Consider the following 12698-nt stretch of genomic DNA (forward strand, 5'->3'; position numbering starts at 1 on the left):
TTCTCTAGGTTCTCTCTTTTTGTCCGTCTCTCCTCTTTGGCTTGTGTGTTGTTTGAAAGGAAATTTTTGTTGCAATGATGCGAAGACATTAAAATTTTATTAAGTTTTAATGAAATTAGTCAGTGAAATTTCTCTAACTTAGGTCTCGTTTGGGAACTCTTCTATTTAGTCAAAAAGTTAAAAAGTTACTAAATTATTCAAAAAGCCACAACCCATACCAAAAAGTCAAAAATTCTCTTTTCTTTCTACTTTTTGCACATCTTTTCGTAAAAAGTCATCCCAAACATATTAATTTTTTTTAGCTCATATTTTAACTAAATAGCCAAAAAATTACTAAATTAGTCTGTTTCCAAACGAGGCCTTAGTCTAAAAGTTAGTGAAATTTCACTAAAGTAGATAAATTTTAGTGTGCTAATACAGTGAAAATTTCATTATCGTTCAATTTTATAATTTGTAGCTATTAATTTCAAATTTATCTATTTTAAGAAGTGAAACTTTACTCTTGAGTAAAAGTCAATGAATTTTTTCTGACCACGGTCAAGTTAGAGAAATTTTACTATGCCAAAATAGTAAAATTTTAATTTATCTTCAAATTTGCAAATTTTAGTTGCCAACTAAAAAAAAAAAAATTTGTTTTGAAAATATTGAAATTTGATTTTGTTAGAAAAATTGTTATAAATGGTCATTGTAACATTGCCCGAGGGTTACCCGCACGCGTTGAATAGTTCGGATCCTCGATTTCTTCGATCTAGTCTCACGAGTGCAATGTAAAATGTAGAAGGGAGTCCAGATTTGACAACTTTTATAGAAAATTCTTTTTATTGCAAAAATCTTTATCAGAAATGAACTGTGTTATTAGATCTTAGAGTTGTCACCTAATATTTTGAGAAAATTAGGAAACCAGTGGCTCGTGACAAGGCCACTGTTCATTGTAACTAAGGATGCTTGGTTAAGAACCTTAGGTCTGAGGAGGGAAGGTCATTAACTGAGCACCCCTCGCTCACCCGATCAAAAGATCAACCTCTACTAAACCATGATATGATTTTTATTTATTTTATATGTTCATATTCCAATTATTTAATAAATCCTAAAATTTACTATGTAAAATAAACAAGTATAGACTATGCCATTCATTTTAGAACAATCTGATTTCATGTATTTTGAAAGAGTTTTGAAGACGTACAACTCAAAAAAATTGCGTTTACAAACATGAAAATCTACATCATTCCAAATTAAGCGACATAACTTCCATCCACCGACATTCATACAGTTATGTCAAGTAAACAAGCAGCCACATAGTAAGATGCTAAACATAGTAAGGAAAATGTACACAAGTAGGATGTTAAAATATAAAAACTTACATATTTATCAACGTCCCACGAATAACTACAAAACAAAGTTAGTAAAACATGCATAATTTTATATGCAAGATCCTAATGCAATTCACTCATGAAATATAACTAAAGATCCGACTTCTAATATATAACATGTGAATCATCTCAAGACATGAGGCAGTGTACAAAATCACATAATAATTGATTAAATCCACAGATGCAAATTTAGCCGAATCTTAATGCATGAAACATGGATGCAAAGCATGGATATGATGAAAAGACAATATATGCTACATATTTACAAATAATGAAAGCAAGTAAAAGAATAAGATAGAAAGAAGCGAGGGTGGAGAATTATTATAACACTTTATATATTCGAATAAATGAGGAGTGGAAGAAAAATATTACAACAAAATAAAAAAACCTCACAACTCTCTCTAAATAAAAGAAAAATAAAAACTTCAAGTGCTTTGGAGACCACCGAAAACCATTCTGTTCAACATCGAACGACTGCTTGGTTCTGTATGGGAAAACACATTTGGTGAGAGCATTATTTATCCAGCGATACTATTTACCGCGACAATTACTATTCACTCTCCTTGGTCATTCTTCATTTTATCGGTCATTTTTGTCCATGGTTACTATTTATCACTGGAGGAATTATTCATCGTCGAGGTTACTATTCACTGCTGGAGGTTACTATTCACTGTCGGTCACTATTCACCCGACGGGGTCACATTCTTAACAAATTAGGTGGTTTCAACCGACCATTTAAAGCAGTAAATTACAAAAATTTATGTAGGTGGTGTAGCACCGACTATTCAAAGCAGTAAATTACAATAGTTTATTTAAAGTAATAAATTACAACAATTTATGTACAACAGTAAAGTATAACAGATATGTGGGTGGTGCAGCATTTCCTTTAAAGCAATAAATAAAGCGATAAATGAAGCAGTAAAAGAATTTAAACAAATTAGATTATATTTTTAAATTTAAATGAAAGTTTGCGAAAATTTACCTTTTGGAGAAAGTACAAATTTTCTGATTTATACACTTTCTTTTGATCACCCTAAAGGTTGTGGAATGTGTTTTCAATTCTTAGTCCAAAATTCAGAATTTTACCTTTAATGGTGTTTGGTATATTGGTGAAAAGGCAATAGAGGGAATGAAAAGAAAGGTTTGGTTCAGAAAAATAAAGTATTTAAAAAAATATTTTTCTTTTCTTTCTTCTTATTTTTTCAGATCCTTTTCTTCTTTATTCTCTCTCTCTTTTCTAATTTTTTTCCTTTATGATCTCCCAATTTTCCTCACAATTCTGATTCTTTTTCCTCACAATTCTGATTCTCTTTCTTTTCAATCTCTCCTCATCCATCTGTTATAAGCAAAAGAGAGGAGAAAAAACAAACAAAAATTTGGTGGATATGAGAAGTTTTTCAAATGGCGCGCAGTGAAATTACTGTACATCGCACAATAAAATTACTATGCAAACACACAGAGAGTGATTTTCAAAGGATGCACAGTAACATTACTGTGCACTTTATAATATAATAATATATAAAAGGTACTATTGCTATAAATATATGTATAGATGCCCAAAAAAATATAGAAACATATAAAAAAATATAAAATTATAAAATAAAAATACATAGACTCATAAAATATATTTTAGTGGGCCAAATATGTAAAATTTAGGCTAAAACCGGTTTAAAGCATTTTAGCCAAAATGGGTGAAGGTTGAGATTAAAGCTTAAATTCCATCTTTCTACTGAGTATTTTGTGAGATAACATATTCTTAATTTCATCATTGGGTGATCAAAAGAAATCGCACAAGTCCTTGGATCGGTCAAAATAAGGTGTCTGCAGTTGCCCCTCTTTGACAGAACTTGAAATCATTTCATGATGTGAGTGAATGTCAAAGCCCGACAGACGACCTTTTTGACAAGGTTATAAAACTTGGGCAAACAAACAAAATGCAGATGCAATTGGTTGAACCAAAGGGTTGCCTACGTATCCTTTTGTGAGGAATCAAACAAGCGTAGTTCAGGGACAGAATGCAAATGACATGCTCGAAATACAGTTGAAAGTTGGACTTACATGCTTCACGAAGCCATTTGTTTTGAAAATTCATGATCTATAATGCAATGCAACAGGTAATATATGGTGAGGCAAGCCTTGTGCAAATGATACGAAGCATAACAAGGGATACAATCCAAACACATTCACAAAATAAAAGGCAATCTAACCAATGAATAGTTTTAACCTACAACCCAAAATAGGGGAGGTATTAACCGATGGATAGTCTCAACTAACAACCCAATAAAATGGAGATATTAACCGATGGTGGTTTGAACCGTCAACTCGAGAAAGGGATAGTATTGTCATCCCGAAAAAGGGCCAATATTAATCGAGTGGTTTGAACCTACAACCCAAAAGAGGAGGCCAATATTAACTGATGAAAAAGGTTGTAATCAAATATTGATGTGAATAGATTGTAGCCAAGTAATGCAACAGTGATAGTTATAACTATGCAAATGATATGCTATGAAAATGCATGACTTATACAATGCATGTAACGCCCTGAGATAATTACAATAAACCATCCACAAATTAATAAATGACAACAATGTATAAATATAGTTTTCTGAAATAAGTATCCTTTCATTTCATATGATTTCGTGGTACAAAAAGTAGCACATGCAGTTATACCTAACCCTGAATCTATAGCATGTGTTATAAGTTAAAGATATGAAATAAGAGTTAAAACAAATAGGAAATGCCCTAAAGGCTTACAACTTTTCAAGACAATACTTGGTTACAACAAAAGTGAGATTAAACTCAATACAAATAGAGCCCTAGGCTTGTACAAAATAAATACAACAAATGAACAAAATGAAGCTCTTGCTCCAAATCATCTCAAGCTATTGCCTTGGCGGAGGCATATCATCAGCACCTGAAAATGGTTTTCCCACATAGGGTGAGCCAAAACCCAATAGAAATACTCTAACACAGTTTATGAATCTTAACAAATATATAAGGTGAATGCATATACAATGCTCGTGCCAAAACATTTTATATCTCTTTCCAGAACTATGCAATTCCAAGTTTATATCACAATTCATACAATCAATTCCTTTTTAATAGAAAATAGGACAGTGGATACAACACTGAAAATCTCTAGAACGTGCTTGCAAGTAAGCTACAAGCACTAATAATTTGTCATTTTTACCGGTATTAACCAGAAAGCTTAACACCTAACTGTGTGGGTTTCTGGACTTTCACCAATGACACTCAGGCCAACATAATACCATTACTACACTCCTACCCAGATTCACCAAGGTATTCACCCATTTTTCTCAAAAGGACAATCATTTTCAATGTTTTAAATATGCAACAATGCCTATTACAAATGGATGAGAAAATAATTTCAATTCTTCTAGTTCTCATGCAATTTCTATAACAATCATAGCTATCCTCCATCGATATCCCAAAACAGATATCTCTAAATAGATAAATAATTTTTCAATAAGGTTATACTCTCCAAATTCTCAAGATGGGGGTGATAATACATATCCAACTTCGCCATCCTCATTAACGTCAATCCAATTTCACAAATCAAACATCAATTCCATTTATCCATACAAAACCAACATTCAATAAATTTGGGGCAAAATCCCATTTTTCTTTATAAATCAATCCCAAAGATAAAAATCCATCTTGTCATCATAACTCCACAATAAATACATTTCCTCAATCATTTCCAACAATCCATCCAAGCCCTCGGGTTGTCCAAAAATCTCCCAAATCACAATGTTGTTTAAAAAACACAAATAACTAAGTTAAAAATTATAAAAAAGTGCAAAGATATCCCTACCTTGAAGCTAGAAGGCAAGAGAGAGAGAGAGAGAGAGAGAGAGAGAGTAATGGAACCCTAACAACGCCGAAACCCAACTTCGTTCTGATCAAAAAGCTCTCGGAGTGCTTTACTTTTTTCTCAAAGGGATTAAGGTGAAGAAATCGACGGATCTAAGTGTATTTGTAGAGAGAATGTGAGTTTTAGAGAAAGAGAGAGAGGGTCTTAACTTAGCGTTTTGAAATGTTTAGAGAGAGAGAGAGAGAGAGAGAGAGAGAGAAATAAAAAAAGTGACTCGAAAAGTGATTTTTATAAACTGATATACGCGCAGATCGCTCGAGCGCAAGAAGTGTCTCTCGAGCGACTAGACACAATAAGTAGGACAGCTTGTGTGATAACCCCGTTCTGTATTATACCGTTAATCGTTAATTACACTTTCGATTATGTGCTTAATATGATTTTGGATGCTAAGGGCTTATTTGGTAACCATTTCGTTTTTAGTTTATATTTACAAAAATTTTAAAAACTATCATAAAAACTTGTTTGATAATTTTTTTAATTTATAAATGGTTGTCTTAGTTTATAAATTTGAGGAAAAAATGTAAACTCATAAAATGAGTTTATGTTGGTTTTTAAACATAAATTTAAAATTATGACTAACAATTTTTTTTTAATTTTTTTTTTTCAAATAATTTGTCTTTTCAAATAATTTTTTTTTCAATTAATTTTTTTTAAATTAATTTTTTTCAATTAATATTTTTTTCAATTAATTTTTTTAATTATTTTTTTTTCTAGTTATAATGTGTATGGTCCCATTGTCATAAATAATAAAAAATAAGTATGAATATTTTACGTCTGAACAAACATATTTTTTAGTTTATGTTTTTAAAATTTTTCAAACATTTGTTCAAACCAAATGAGTTTGTACTTTATGTTTTTCTCAAAATAAACAAAAATTAGTTTATAAAATTTTTATAAACATAAACCAAAATCATAAACATTACCAAACGCTACCTAAGCACGTGATTATGTGTGTTTTTTAATTTATATCTGTCCTTAGTGGAGATATCTGTTATGCGGCTATAATCTGAAATTGAAGTCCTTATTGGCTTCAGAAACCAAAATTGACTGTACCTTTATGATTAGCATAATTTTTAGATCCTATGGTGAGATTTGATTAAAAGTTGATTCATATCAAATTAATTAGATTCAATTGATTTAATTTAAGTGAAGTTGATTAGTCTTAATCATGCTTAATTAGCCTAAGCTAATCAAGAGTATATATATGATGAACTAAGCTTAAAGTTAAGTCAAAAGACATGTTTTTAACTCAAAATTCAGTAGAGAGAGAGAGAGAGAGAGAGAGAGAGAGAGAGGAGGATGAGACCTTGATTTTAGAGAGAGAGGAGCTCAATTGGAAGAATTTGCAAGGAAATTCAAGAATTGGGAAGATTAGCTCTAGTTCTTGCTAGTTTGGGCTAAATTGAAGTTCATAGGCGAGTAATCGAACCTTATTTCATGAGCTTAAGCCATATAATTTGTGGATTCAAGCAATTAGTGAGCTCAATTAAAGAAATTGAAATAAGATTGATGAATTTAGAACTAACTTATATATGCATGCATGAATTTGCTATGAATCCTCATTTTTTACCATGAATCATGTAATCTATGATGAATTAGAAATTGTATCTCACATGCATGCATGAGTTGTCATGTTTTGAAGTCCAATTCTAAGTTTAAAAGCTTGAAAGTGCAAGATATAAAAGATGGGTTTACATGCATGAAACTCAAGCTATGAATTTTGATAGATTTATGGAGTTTTGGGTTTCAATTTGGCAATTCATGAAGTTTTGAGTATGAGGCATGTAATTTATTAAGTATTTGTGTTTAAGTATATGTTTTCAAGGTTTTGAACTAGTCATGCATAGATTTGAACCCTTGGATGTGTGTTTGAAGCTCAAACAAGATTCTGGAAATTCCAGAAATTCGACAGACCGCTCGAGCGACGGAAAGGTGGCTCGAGCGTACATTTCGAGCTCCCAATACTTTTACAGACATTGGAGGTTAGCTCAAGTGACCAAAAGACTGCTCGAGCAACCACCATTTATTTTTAGTCTTGGCTCGAGCAACCAAAAGTTGGCTTGAGCGTAAAATGAGAGCATCCAGTACTTTCGCAGACCAAGGGGTTCGCTAGAGTACCAATGTTGCGCTCGAGCGAAGTGCCATGTTTCAGGAAACTTTGAAAAGTTGTTTTATGTTTCAATTTCCATTCTATTTCATCTCTGAGCATTCTTAGGCACACATTTAGCATTCTAAATGCACTAAAGAGTTAGAAAGAAGCCTAAGAAAGATAAATGAATTAAAGAACGGATTGAATTGTATTGTGACTCGATTTCCGTATGTGCTATGAATTGTGTAGGGTCAATTCCGAGGACAAATCAACCATCTGAACACTGTGAGTAATATTTTGGTAAAAATCTTTTCATGTATGTTATTTTCTAAATACTACCCGTGGTAAGTTTTTTGAACTCATGAATTTGTACTATGAATGAGTATTCTACTTGTTCGATTCGTAAAAGACTCGAAACATGATTGATAAGCACGAAATCATAAGATTGGACCAAAGGTCGTTTTGTATGAATACACAATGGGCCTAAGGTCGTTTGGTATGTTTGATGAGAATATGAAATGGGCCCGAGGTCGATTGGTATATTTGACAAGGACACGGAATGGGCCTAAAGCCATTTAGCATATTGGACAAGATAAACCTACCTAAGGTCGTCTCACATATGAATTGGACCGAAGGTCGTTTTGAATGTGAATACGATTATGCTTATAAATGCACACGTGAATATGAATTTGGAAATCCTGGACCTAAGGTCGTTTGTGCATGGATCCATTAAATGTGAACATGACCTTGAATCTGAATATGCGCATGACTATGAATATGGAAATGTTGGACCCAAGGTCGTTTTGTCCTTTTGACATGTACTACGTTCCGCTATGATTTGTTTAAGTACATTATGAATGGGAATTGTGTTCCATATCTATTAAATTCAAGTATGACTTAATTACATACGAATCTCATTTATTAACCTCTTTATTCTGGTTTATTCACTGAGCATTAGCTCACTTTTTATCTATATGTATGTAGGTGAGCAGTGGGATGTCCAGCCCTAGCCCCAACCCCAGTGAACTTATGAGAGAACCAAGTTTATGGAGTCAACTAAGGTCACCTCACGCAAGAGGCTTTACTTTTGATTTGTTTATCTTTTGTTCATTTTGTGGTCATGTTTGACCAAGTTTGTAAATAACCTTGGCTTTTGTTAAGACTACTTTTGAATGATCCTGGACACGTATAAATTGCTTATATATGCGATGTGTGAGTTATTACATTCATGAGTAAAAAGGTTTTTGTTATGCCATGTATGCATAGCTCATTGGACAAATTTTAAAGTTCTGTTTCCGTATCGGGCCCCATAACACTAAATTATAATGGATTTCTGTCGGAGGCCATAGGTAATCTTCGGATTACTGGCCGGTTATGATCCTAACCTACAGGGACGGGTTTGAGTCATGACAACTAGAGCGCAGGAATCACTGCTCGCCTAAAGAATACAAACTCCCAGAAGTTTTGCAGACAGAAGACCACGGCTCGAGCTCAAGAAGGACAACTCGAGCCAACACCGCTCGAGCGAAAGAATAACTGCTTGAGCTAAGAATGCTACCTCCCAATAGTTTTGCTGACCTGCAAAAGTACTGAGAGTCTACAAAGAGTGGTCGAGCGTAAGAAGTGTCGCTCGAGCGAAGAAGCCAAAATCTAGACAACAATAGTTTTGAAACACAAGCTACCAACCTGTTCCAAATGTAACCAAGGCACTCCAATGACCAAACTCAATGAGGAATAAGGAGAAACAAGACATGAACAATCATATAAAACAATGAAACCCAGATCCAGAACATCAAATGGGTCAGGTCTAAACCAGAAATGCTATAATGCAAGATATAATATATGGTGAAGCAAGCCTCATGCAAATCAAGCAAACAAAAGGTACAATCCAAACAAACTCACACGAGATGAGAAAAGAAGGTTTTAATCAAATAACGAGACCTAGATCGTACCTTAATACAAAATAAGGGATTGACTTCAACTGGGTAAAGAGAAAAATAGGTCTTAACCAATATGCAAGACATACCCCGTACCTCAATATGAAATAGGGTGATGATTTTCAATTGGGTAAAAGAGAAAGGGGTCTTAACCAATATACAAGACCTAGACCGTATCTCAATACGAAATAGGGCGATGGTTCAACTAGATAAAGGAGAGAGGGGTCTTAACAAATTTTTTTTGAAGTGATGTGAATGGATTATGACCGTGCATGATAAATATAATAGACAGTGCAATTGTGGTGTTGAATGCAAAAACACGAAGAGACAATGTGAGACATACAATATGCAATGATAAATGCACAGCAATAACATGATGGATGCACAATAAATGAATGCACAAAGGGGTGATGGTTAAGGGTGTGGGTGTCGTTAACTAAGTTGGCCTTTGTGTCCTTAGTGAAAGTTCAGAAATCCGCACAGTTAGGATGCCTTCTTTCCGGTTAGTTACCGATAAAGTGGCTTTGGTAGTGCTTTTGTTGCCTACTTGCAAACACGTATTTGTAGATTACCAGCGTGTATATTTACTGCCAAGTTTTTTGTTTTATGTTTTAAAGCAAAAATATATATAAATTGTGATTTGAACTTTGTCATAACATCGTTTAAAAAGGGAAAATTCATGTTTTTGTAATGACATTACATATGCATTCACCATATGGCTTTATTAAATATCATAAATATTATTAAACTTATTTTTACTGGGTTTTAACTTACCCTATGTGGAAATCAACTTTTAGGTGATGATGGTATCCCTTCACCAAGGCGATATCTTGGAAGGACGTTGGAATTGAACGCTTGTTTTGATGTAAATCTGTTTGTGCAAGCCTAGGGCTTTCCTTGTATTGGGCTTTGACCCACTTTTGTTGTAATCAAACGAAATCTTAGAAATTTGTAACCTTTAGGGCATGAATTTGTATTTATTTTCTTTTTTTCCCAAACAGCATATTTATTTACTTTGGTTCCTAAATATAAGTCACATGCTATAAATTCATGATCCAAGATTGATGAATGTATTAACGCATATGATATCTGTTGTAGTACTTTAAGGAGGTAAATGAATGAATTATAGTTTTGGAATTGTTAAGCTTTCGAGCGTATATTTGAGGGTTGTGAGGCATATCGATTATTTTTTTTCGAGGGTATTACAAATTAATAAGCTCGGATTAAATTTGGGTTGGATTTGGATAAAGACGCAAAACAATTCAAAACCCGAATTGTATATATGAATATATATAAAATATTAAAACTACATATAATTTATTAGTCATTAGATTCGAATTGTTTTGTATATATGAATATATATAAAATATTAAATCTACATATTAATTATTATTTGTTAGATGAAATTAAAATAATTAAAATTGTAGATCATAATATACATAAGTAAAATAACACAAAATAATAATTTTTTTTCTCTCTCAAAAATTACAAAGACCACCATAGTGATAAGGATACTGCTGCACAATTTATATTTGCACGGACAAATGCCTTGGTTGATGAAAGTCAAGAAAACAAAGAAAGCAAAGACAGAGTAGCTACATTCACAACTACAAACAGAGCAGCTATAGCCAAGTCTGCAAAGGATGTAAACGTTGCAAGTATAGGGAATTGCAAGAAGAGTATTAGAGCTGAGGGTTCATCACAAGTTTGTATGACAACTGTATGCAATTAAGTCTCTTTGTAACAAATTCAGTTATATGAGTAGATATAGTTAGTTAGGTTGTTACAATTGTATTTCATTTAGTGTATATATATATACTGAATGCTTGTAAAGAATTAAGTGTGTATCATGTTCCTCAAATTTCTTCTAAATTGTTGTTTGTCCATCAATTTACTTCTGATAATGATTGTTTAATAACTTTTGTTGATGACTCCTTTGTTGTTCAGGACAAACATACTCACAAGGTTCTCTGTAGAGGTCATCATTTCAATGGTCTTTATCAATTTCCTTCCTTTTTTTCTACCATCCCTAAAGCTTTTTCTGATGCTAGTTCTCTTGCCACAATTTGGCATAGACGACTAGGGCATCCTTCTTTTGCTAGTATGAATAAAATGATTTCACAATATAATGTTTCTTTGTCTCACAAAGATTGTATTTCACTTTGTCGTCAATGTTGTGTATGCAAGAGCCATAGACTTCTATTTGTACTATATGCTCATAAATCTATTGCTCCTTTTTCTTTAATTCATTCAGATGTATGGGGTCTTTTTACTCAATCTGCTTCAGTTTATAAGCATTATGTTATCTTTGTTGATGATTTTAGCAATTTTACCTAGTTGTATCCTTTGTCTTACGAGAGTGAGGTCTACTTTAAGTTTTTAGAGTTCAAAGCCTATGCTGACCTTCAATTCTCTACCTCTCTTAAAATTTTGCAAATTGATGGTGGTGGAGAGTATACTAGTGGCAAATTTCAGAATTTTTTAACCACTTCAGGTATTGTTTATCAGATGAGTTGTCCTTGTACTCCATCTCAAAATGGAGTGGCTGAAAGAAAACATTGACACTTGATTAAGACAGCTATGGCACTTCTTTATCAGTCTTACATGCCTCTTAAGTTTTGGTTTGAAGCTCTTGCTACTGCTACATATTTGATTAACAGAATGCCTAGTCCAAAGCTAGGTAATCTTAGTCCTTTTGAGCTCTTGTTTCATAAACCTCCTGACTATGCATTCCTTAGAGTATTTGGCTGCAAGTGCTATCCTTGGCTTTGACCTTATACCACTCACAAGTTATAGCCTAGTTCTCAAGACCGTGTTTTCATTGGTTATCACTCCAGCTATAAAGGATACAGGTTTCTAAATTTAGCTACTGGTGTTGTTTATATTTTAAGGCATGTTGTTTTTGATGAAACCTCTTTTCCTTTTAGTCTGTTTAGTTCTTTCTTATCTCTCATTCTTTCTACTAAACATGCTGTTAAATCTTTTTTTGGGGGAACTTCATCTGTACCTATACCTCTTTTTTATCATACCACCAGCACTTCTTCTTTGTTATCTCCTCATCCTTTCTCGGATACTACTGCCTCTGTTTCATCTTCACTAGCTGCTACTGCAGCACTTGTTTCAGTCTCTTTCCCAACTAATCTTGGTGTGCATGTTTCCTTTTCATTAGCTGCTACTGCAACACCTGTCTTAGTTTCTTCACCTCCAGCTATAAGTCTTTTTATTCATATTCTTTCTCCTCCTTTGTCTTTTAACTCTCATCCTATGATAACTAGAGCTAAAGTTGCTCAGCTTGGTTTTTCTGCTTCCCTTCTCACATCTGAACCAAAGTCTTACAAAGATGCTCTTCAAAGTTCTCATTGGTTTAAGTCCATGTTTAAGGAATTTCAGGCTCTTCAAGCTCAGCA

This window comes from Camellia sinensis, chromosome 6 (genome assembly GCF_055761805.1).
Source record: "Camellia sinensis isolate YWXY chromosome 6, ASM5576180v1, whole genome shotgun sequence".
Taxonomy (NCBI): Eukaryota; Viridiplantae; Streptophyta; class Magnoliopsida; order Ericales; family Theaceae; genus Camellia; species Camellia sinensis.